The sequence below is a fragment of the Myotis myotis genome, unplaced genomic scaffold, assembly GCF_014108235.1.
Source record: "Myotis myotis isolate mMyoMyo1 unplaced genomic scaffold, mMyoMyo1.p scaffold_m19_p_14, whole genome shotgun sequence".
Classification (NCBI taxonomy): Eukaryota; Metazoa; Chordata; class Mammalia; order Chiroptera; family Vespertilionidae; genus Myotis; species Myotis myotis.
In genome coordinates, this window is record NW_023416318.1 from 53340692 (window position 1) to 53350814 (window position 10123).

Sequence of the window (10123 nt, forward strand, 5' to 3'; positions counted from 1 at the left end):
TCCAGGCTGGAGGTGCAGTGGGGGCAGGGGTGCTATGCAGAGGTAGGGAAGCCGTCAGCACCCTGAGGTGGGGCGCCAAGGTGGCCCACTGCTGCACCCAGGGCCACTGCTGCCCCCGAGCTGCCACCCGGAGCACAGTGCTTATATCCTTGCCACTGGGAGGGTGAACTGTGTCACCATAGGATCAGCATGCTAAAATCCTTGCTCAGCCGGTGTGGCTCAGGGGTTGAGCATTGACCTATGAACCAGGAGGTCACGGTTCAATTCCCAGTCAAGACACATGCCTGGGTTGTGGGCTTGATCCCCAGTGGGGGGTGTGCAGGAGGCAGCTGATCAATGATCTCTCTCACCATTGATGTTTCTTTTTAAATCCTCACCGGAGGATATTTTCCATTGATTTTTAGAGAGAGTGGAGGAGAGAGGGAAAGAGAGAGAAACATTGATGTGAGAGAAACACATCGATTGGTTGCCTCCTGCCCGCCCCTGAACCAGGGCCCAGGCCAGGGAGGAACCTGCAACCAAAGTACGTGCCCTTGCTGGAATCGAACCCAGGACCCTTCAGTCTGCAGGCCGATGCTCTATCCATTGAGCCAAACAGGCCAGAGTATCATCGGTGTTCTTTTTCCCCTCCCTCTCCCTCTCCCTTCCTTACTAAAATCCATTTTCTTTTAATGATAACAAATGTACCTCCTGACTCTAGGGCCATGCACAGCAGAAACTCATCTGACTGGTTCAACTCCATGTCCTCAGAGCCCAGAGGGGGCCTGGCACTATAACAGGTGCTGGATACACATTTGCTGAATAAAGAAATAGTGTGACTTCCCCGTACATGACGCAGAGCCGGTCCGCCCGGGCACGGACTGAAGCACAAAGCCAGCTCTGAGCGGGCTGGGCCTGGGGTGGCTGCCCAGAGCTTCCCAGCCCAACATCGCCTGAGACAGCGACACGGAGGAAGAGCCGCTGGCCCGGGTGAGCCGAGTGCGAGGGGCTGCGGGACATGGAGGGACATCCCACAGGCCGTTTGCTGGGAGGTTCTGCAGCTCAGGGGAGACTGTCACATGCAAACCCATGGAAAGATTTTTGTTCCCCAAAATGAAATATCACAGCAGCTCATGCAGCCAAGCGTGAACCATTAGCCCTTCACATAGCTTACGTTAACAGAGACGCGTGAGGCACGCGGCTCTCCGCGGCAGAGTCCCCCTCCCGAGAGGTCCCGCGAAGTCCCTGCAAGAAGAATCGGGCTTTGTCGCAAGTGACGCGTGTGGAGGAAGCAGGTCCTGTGAGCCCGCTCAGCTTGCGGGACGACCTCGGCGCCGCGTCCGCACCTGCCCACACACACGTCCTCCAGGACTGACTCGGAATGGAGGCCTTCATGATTTCCTGACTCGGAATCATCTACTCCCCCCTCTGGGTCTCGCCGTGGTCCCACTCGAGTAATTCTCAGGCTGGGAGAGCCCCCGTTGATCCTGACGTAACAGTTGCTGAGCTGAGTGGCTCCCCCTCCCAGCCCCCACCCCACACCAGGGCTGGGGGCCTCAGCTCTGCACAACCACGTACAGAACCGGGAGGGAGAGAAAGAACAAAGGGGCTTTTCTCATATAATTCTGTTGGGATCAAACAGGAAAATCCTTTCTTTTTTTTTTTTTTTTTGAAATAGGTATAATTTTTTAAATGTTTTTATTGATTTAAGAGAAGAGTGGAGAGAGTGAGAGAGATAGAAAGATCAATGATGAGAATCATTGATTGACTGCCTCCTGCACGCACCCCCACTGGGGATCGAGCCCACAGCCGGGCACGTGCCCTTGATGGAATCGAACCCAGGGCCCTTCAGTCCACTGCGCCAAACTGGCTGGGACAGGAGAAGCCGTTCCTAGCACCTCCCTCACAGGTTCCCTCTAATATCTCGTTGGCCAGACCAGGTTACCTACTTATCACTAAGCCCGTGGTCGGCAAACTGCGGCTCGCGAGCCACATGCGGCTCTTTGGCCCCTTAAGTGTGGCTCTTCCTAAGCCTTAGGAGTGCCCTAATTAAGTTAATAACAATGTACCTACCTATATAGTTTAAGTTTAAAAAATTTGGCTCTCAAAAGAAATTTCAATCGTTGTACTGTTGGTATTTGACTCTGTTGACTAATGAGTTTGCCAACCACTGCACTAAGCCAATCACCTGGCCCTGGATGCCATGAGGGCCTTCGACCATCAGCTCACCCCCAGGAGGACCTGGGCAACATCGGGGAGAAAACGATGGCTGGGTCCGATGTGTCCACCATCCTGGCCCCCACGCTCTGCGTGACCCTGCTCCTCCCTCCCTTCCATGCCAGTGGGAGGATGTCCGTCTCAGACATCACGCACACCAGCCGCGCTGCCGTGCCCACCCTCACCCACACGCGGGCCGACCCAGCCTCGCAGAAGCTGGGAGGAGCCCCGCTCTGCTCCGCAGGGAACAAGCAGAGGCTCAGACTGGACGGGGGCGTGGCCCCAAGGCCCCAAGAGTCGGGCCCCTTGGGACGCATCTACGCCTGTTGCACACACTTTCTCCGGGACCGATTCGGAGCCTGGCCCGGGGCGTCCATCAGGGAGCGGCAGCCTCCTCCCGGCTCCCTGAGTCGAAGCCCTGTTATTTGCCACCATACATCTCTCGCTTTCCCTCTCAGGGATGACTCATCAGACGAAATGAGGCATTTTGGAGTAAATGATGATGGAGCTGAATTATTCAAACTCCTCCAGATCCTGAAACGACTTTAATGTGTTTATGTTTTGCATTAAGCGCCGAAATGGGCTGAGGGCTCGCAGGATTTATCTTACTTTGTGAGCTGCTTCTGTTTCACACTCCAGCCAGGACCAGCCGGAGAGAAATGTCTGGCCCTCGCCGGTTTGGCTCGGTGGGTAGAGGGTCGGCCTGCGGATGGAAGGGGCCAGAGTTTGATTCCAGTCAAGGGCATGTGCCTCGGCTGCAGGCATGGCCCCGGTCGGGACGCATTCAGGAGGCACTCAGTCGATGTGTGCCTCTCTCTGTCCCTCCCCCTCCCTTCCACTCTCTCTAAAAGATCAATGGAAAAATGTCCTCTGCTGAGGATTCACAAAAAACAGAAAAACACACTAGCGCGCGCCCCGCTAACTCCCCGCGCCTGCCTTCCTGCTCTATCGCATGTGACCGTCGGTGTCGTTGCCGCAATCTCACGTTTGCTCTGCTGGAGCCCAGCCCCGTCCGTGGGGCGGGAGGGCTGCTCTGGGACCGGCTGGCTTTGCTGAGAAGTCCGGAGCCTCGGCCTGTTGTGGCGGCGGCAGAATGGCCCGGTTAGGGCGTGCGCCTTGTGGAACCCGGACCTGAGCTGCGAAGCAGAAGGCATCGGAGGCCCATGGTGTCGTGACTCACAAGTGCCCACATGGTCCCCTGGCACACAGTAGGCCCTCATGTAGTGCCGCTGGCCGGGAGGATGGTCTCAGCACTGTGTCCTGAGCAGGGACAGGCCCCTGCAGGTGCACTCGGCCGGCCCTGGGAAGAGCCTGGAAGGAGAGGAGAGGAGGGGTGGACAGAGGGAGAGGGAGGGACGGAGGCCTGGGCGTCCTGCCCTGTGGGAAGCCGGTGCCCTCCCCAGGCCCACGGGAGAAGCCCCCGTCTGGGCGGAAGCTCCGAGGCAGGAGGAGCACGAATATCCCAGCCCCTCCCTCCGTCTGCACCTGCATCTCCAGCCAGGGCTCCCCCCCTGCCAAGCCCAGGGGTGATGGGGCAGGTGGGCCATTGGCAAGTCCATAGAGACCGGTCCCAGGACCCAGACTGAGCAGAGAAGAGTGGGAAAGGGACAGGGGAGCTGGCAAAACGCCCTGACTGAGTCGGCCACTGAGTCCTCTGGCTGGTCAGCTAAGCTCTCGGGACTCTGTGCAGCCCCCTGAGTCTCGGGCTGTCAGAGCAGAGGGGCCCGGAGCGGGACCATGTGGGGGACAGAGGCCGAGGGTCTTCCCGCCTCACCCAGAGGAGGACACAGCCTACCCCTGGGAGGGGCCTTTGAGTTGGACGCTGAGTCATGGAGAAGGCCCGGAGCCGTGAACCTGGGTTTTCAAGGTCCGAATGCACCAGCTCTGGGCACTTGCTGCTCCCACAGGACTGGCCCCAGATAGGCACCGTCACCCCCCCAGGCTTCCCCTCTGGGTGGGGAAAATGGGTTTGTTTCCCTGTATCATCCCTGAGCCTTAGCACAGCCCCACTTAACGGGTCTGCTACCAGGTTCACGGGCAAGAGCTGTGCCTGTGCCCGTGTGCAGAATGCAGGCAGCTGTGCGTGTGCCCGTGTGCAGAATGCAGGCAGCTGTGCCTGTGCCCGTGTGCAGAATGCAGGCAGCTGTGTGTGTGCCGTCTGCAGACTGTAGGCAGCTGTTCGTGTGCCGTGTGCAGAATGCAGGCAGCTGTGTGTGTGCCGTGTGCAGACTGTAGGCAGCTGTGCGTGTGCCGTGTGCAGAATGCAGGCAGCTGTGCGTGTGCCGTGTGCAGACTGTAGGCAGCTGTGCGTGTGCCGTGTGCAGAATGCAGGCAGCTGTGTGTGTGCCATGTGCAGACTGTAGGCAGCTGTGCGTGTGCCGTGTGCAGAATGCAGGCAGCTGTGCGTGTGCCGTGTGCAGAATGCAGGCGGCTGTGCATGTGCCGTGTGCAGAATGCAGGCGGCTGTGCATGTGCCGTGTGTAGAATGCAGGCGGCTGTGCATGTGCCGTGTGCAGAATGCAGGCCGCAGCCCTGACCAAGGCCGCAGGGCGATGCCCTCTGTGCCTGTTTCCCTGGGGAACAGCCTCCCCACCCTGCTCCCTCCATATCTCAGCTCAGGCTGCCAAACGCAGTCACCTGCTGTTTCCGGTGAGAGCTGTCTTCCTCACTTGTAGGTGGCAGCCTTCTCACTGTGTCCGTTCTCACTCGCCCCATCCCCATTTTTTTTTTCCATTGATTTCAGAGAGGGAGAGGGAGAGAGATAGAAACATCAATGATGAGAGAGAATCATGGATCAGCCGCCTCCTGCACACCCCCTACTGGGAATTGAGCCCGCAACCTGGGCATGTGCCCTGACCAGGAATTGAACCCTGACCTGCTGGTTCATAGGTCAACGCTCAACCACTGAGCCACACCAGCTGGGCCCCATCCCCATTTTAGACAGATCCCAGCTGTGAGAGTTGAACTGACTTGGCTGGAATCCCACAGACACGCAGGAGGACAAAGCCCCCGCCTTTCCCAGTGTCCTGCTGACCATCAGCATGTCCTGGGACCCCTGGGGCCAGCCCCAGGCCGCGGAGCACCCGCATCTCCCAGACACAGCTACCCACGCAGAGAGCAGACGCGGGTCCCCACGCAGAGACCTCCTGCTACCTTCCCAGAACCGGGATGGGAGGGCTCTCTAACCGCCTCCTCCCCAGCTCCCCCGACGACCTGAGGTCCCGGCTGGGCGGAAGGAAGGGGGATCCGGCTGGGGCTGCGGGTCGAGAAGCTGCCGGCCTACAGAGAAGCTGCAGTCCCACAGACAAAGCCACGAGTACAGGTTTCCATGACAACCTGGCTGCAGTTGCCGCAATTATAATTAACTTCAGAGCTGACCCTTCTCGGGGACCCTTCTGGTGGGAGGGAGGAGGCAGCGCTTGCAGCCGGGGAACCGAGGGGGGTTGATTGTCTGAGCCTCTCTCTCCTTCTCCCTTCCTCTCTCTCTAAAAATCAATAAAAAAATCTTTAAAAAAGAAAAAACGAAGACCCCCTGGAGGGATCCTGGTGGTGTGGGAATGGCCCGGTGGCCTGACTTTGGTGGTGGAGCCACCAACCCACTCAGGTGACCCAGAGCAGGAACACACTCACACATACACACACACTCACAGATACACACACACTCACAGATACACACACACTCACAGATACACACACACTCACACACACACTCACAGATACACACACACTCACAGATACACACACACTCACACACACACTCACAGATACACACACACACACTCACAGATACACACACACTCACAGATACACTCACAGATACACACACACTCACAGATACACACACACTCACACACACACTCACAGATACACACACACTCACAGATACACACACACTCACACACACACTCACAGATACACACACACACTCATACATACACACACACACTCACACATACACACACACACTCATACATACACACTCACACATACACACACACACTCACAGATACACACACACTCACAGATACACACTCACACTCATACATACACACACACTCACACATACACACACACACTCATACATACACACTCACACATACACACACACACTCACAGATACACACACACACTCACACATACACACACACTCATACACACACACTCACACATACACACACACTCATACACACACACTCACACATACACACACACTCATACACACACACTCACACATACACACACACTCACACATACACACACACTCACACATACACACACACATACACACACTCACACACACACACTCACACACACACACACACACACATACACTCACACACACACACGAGCACAGAGGAGCCGGCATCTGGATGAGGTGGGTGGGTGGATCTATATGCTGACGCCATGTTGCCCTAGCGTTTTGCAAGATGTTTCCATGGGGGGGACACTGAAGCACTCTGGTTTATTTCTCACAACTGCACCAGAATCTGCAATGACCTCAAAATAAAGACTTGACTTAAAAAAAGCAGAGATGAAGAACGCTGAGTGAAACGGGCAGGCCACACAACTTAACGTGGCCGGCTAGTGTGGCTCAGTGGCTGAGCATCAACTCAAGAACCAAGACGTGGAGGTCAGGGCACAGGCCCAGGTTGCAGGCTCCATCCCCAGCAGGGGGCGTGCGGGAGGCAGCCGATCAATGATGCTTCCCTCTCAACTCATCCTTGTTTCTATCTCTCTATCCTTCTCCCTCTCTCTCTGAAAATCAATAGAAATATTTAAAATTGTTTAATGAGTATTATGATCGTACTATATCAAGACCTCAACATTGACACCCATCTACTGAAGCTAAACAGTGGCCCAACCACGACCCAACAGTCCCACTGCAAGTATTCGCAAGGGAAATGGGTGCGTGTGACCATGGACAGGGTCCACAGGCAGCAGGCGGAACAACTCAGACGGCGTCAACAGCAGAACTGACTGTCCTGTGCAGCCAGTCGAATCCTTAGCGTGGCGATTACAACACACAACCCAGCGCCCTGCACAACGTCCGTGAATCTCCCTGATAACATACCAACCACAGCCAGCCCTCAGGGTGCCGCCATGCACCCCACACGGCGCGGGGAGCCCTCCGAATGCCTGGAGGGCACTGCAGATGAGGAAACGGCACAGAGTTTAAGTCACTGGACTCAGGACTCATCACCAGACGTAGCAGAGCTGAATCTGAACCCAGGCGGCCAGGGCCCATGTGAGTGCCACGAGGAGGGGGAGAAAGCAGAATGGGGGTGGGGGGGCAAGAGGGGTGAACAGCGGGGAGGAGGCCCAGTGGGGTTCAGTGCCGTAGGCCCTGCTTCATCAAGGTGGCCCAGACCCAACGCTGGCTAAGGTTCTGCCGTCGCCGGGTTGAAATCCCTAGTCATTGTTGATCGAGGGCCCCACACTTTATTTCACAAACGGTGTCTCCGGTCCTGAATGCGGTTCTGAGCAAAGACCCCACACTTCTCCCCTCCTGGGATTATGGTGCAGAGGCCGGGCCCAGGCCAGACAGAGGGAAGGGGGGAGGGACGCCTGGGGCTCCCCGGGGGGCAGGGGGGAGGGCACATCTGTCCCTTAAAGCAGCAGAAGCATCACTCAGTGCCTGTACGTCATGACTGGACACAGCTACCGGCCCCGGGAGCACGCTGCCTCCAAACCTGAACCAAAGACAAAAGGGCGTTCGCTGTGTCGCCCCAGTGCCAGCGCCGGCTGAGCTGGATTCCCATAAATCACTGACAGGCGGGAAAGGAGGGCGCTCAGCTGGATGAGGAAGTGGGAAAGCGGCCCCCGCCCCCCCCCCCCCCCCCCCCCGCCTGCCCAGGGCCCGGTGGGTGCCAGCGCAGGGCCCTCCCCAGGATGCTGCGAGGGAGAGGTCAGCTCCCACGTTTATCTATTTATTTGCTATTGATTCCAGAGAGGAAGGGAGAGGGAGAGGGAGAAACATCAATGATGAGCAAGCACAGTGCGGGGACGGGGACGGGGGACCTCAATACCAGAGAATCATGGGTCGCCTGCCTCCCGCACGCCCCCCACTGGGGATCGAGCCTGAAACCCAGGCATGTGCCCCGAACCGTGACCTCCTGGTTCCTAGGTTGACGCTCAACCACTGAGCCACGCTGGCCGGGCTCAGCTCCCACATTTAGAGCCGAGAAACTGTGAGTAACTTGTCCAGGTCCCATGGCAAGTGCGGGGCTGGAGCAGCCTCCACCCCTGGCTTGTCTGGCTCCCACACCCACCCTGTGAGCTCGCCCTGTCCTCTCTCCCTGTCTTTGTGCTGAAATGCATGTTAACGCCCCACAGGAGCCACCTGCCTTGCCCTTGGGTCGTGGCGGCCGGGGCCCTCGGCCCAGAGCATCCCTGCCCCCTCCCCCTGCCCCCCTCCCACCCTCCGGCCCTCCGCAAGCTTATTCCCTGGCTTTAGCCGCTGGTGAAGTGGAACTTTCCCGAGTCCCCAGATGCCGCCCGGGTGGGCCCCCAGCCCTGCTTTCCCCGGACTCCCCAAGGCCAGGGCATCTGCCCGACACCCGCTGGCCCTCCTGTTCTCCACGAGATAAGCCACTCAGCGCCGTTGGCCTGGGAGGTGCCCGCCTGCTCCCGTGTGTGCGGGGAGGATGTCGTCCAGGGATCGGCCCGGCCCAGCACCCAGGGCAGCTCCTCGGTGGCTCCCGATGGCGCCTTCGCCCAGGCCCTTCCGGCTTCCACGGGTCACGGTCAGCGCCGGGCGCTGCGGGAGGCGCAGGCCTTGCCCAGCCGTTTACTTCACGCGCAGGCCCCTTTAAGGGCAACCGCAGGAGCACCAAGAGGCGGCCAGGGAGGCCGGGGCCTGACCCCTGTCAGGAGAGGCGGGCACTCACCACACAGGGCACTGAGCCAGCGCTGCCCGCCTCCCCCCTCCCCGCGGAGCAGCCTCCCTGTTGTCCCATCAGCCCTGGGGGCTCTAGGACTAACGTTACCTGGGAGGAGGCTGGGTCAGGCTGAAAGCAAGTGGGGTGCGGGGGGACCTCAATGCCAGGCGCTGCCCTGCTGCTCTTCCCGGAGCCCCTGCTCGCTGCCCGGGGTCGGTGCTCGCTGCCCGGAGCCCCTGCTCGCTGCCCGGGGTCGGTGCTCGCTGCCCGGAGCCCCTGCTCGCTGCCCGGGGTTGGTGCTCGCTGCCCGGGGCCCCTGCTCGCTGCCCGGGGTTGGTGCTCGCTGCCTGGAGCCCATGCTCTCTGCCTGGGGTCTATGCTCGCTGCCTGGGGTCTGTGCTCATTGCCTGGGGCCCCTGCTCACTGCCCGGGGTCGGTGCTCGCTGCCTGGGGTCTATGCGGGCCCCACAGCCTGTGACGAGAGGCGCCCGTGCCTGTGTCTGCTCGGAGCAGCGGGGGCTCTGACTGGCCTCTTTCTGCTGATGAGGCCTGGGCCCCACGACCCGAAGCAGCTGAGGGTCTGGGGTTGGCACTGCCTTCCTCCTGGCCCTGCTCCCAGCCAGGGCTCAGCCCCGTGCAGTGCAGGCTGCGGCCGGGAGGGCTCGCTCTGCGGCCGGAGGCCACGGGCAGGGAGCAGGTGGGAGGAGCAGGAGGGAAGAGAGCCCACGCCTTAAATGACCCCTCCCAGCTGGGCCTGTGTCTGCCCCATTACAGGCCCAAATTGACTGCAGCTACTAAGGGGAGCTGAGCTAATCAGCCAGACTTCTTGGCATCACTCCCCCCTGCCCCCCGCCTTCCCCGTGTCTCTCTCGCCTCTCTCTCTCTCTCTCTTTTTCTCTCTCTCTCTCTCTCCCTCCCCTGGGCTGGGGGCTGCCTGGTTCCCTCACCCCCCCGACATCAGAGCCGGGAAGGGTCCTTCGGGCCCTGGCAGGTGGCCCCCTGGGAGCGAGGCCTTGTTCCCGTGGAGCCAGCCAACTCCTGGATCATGA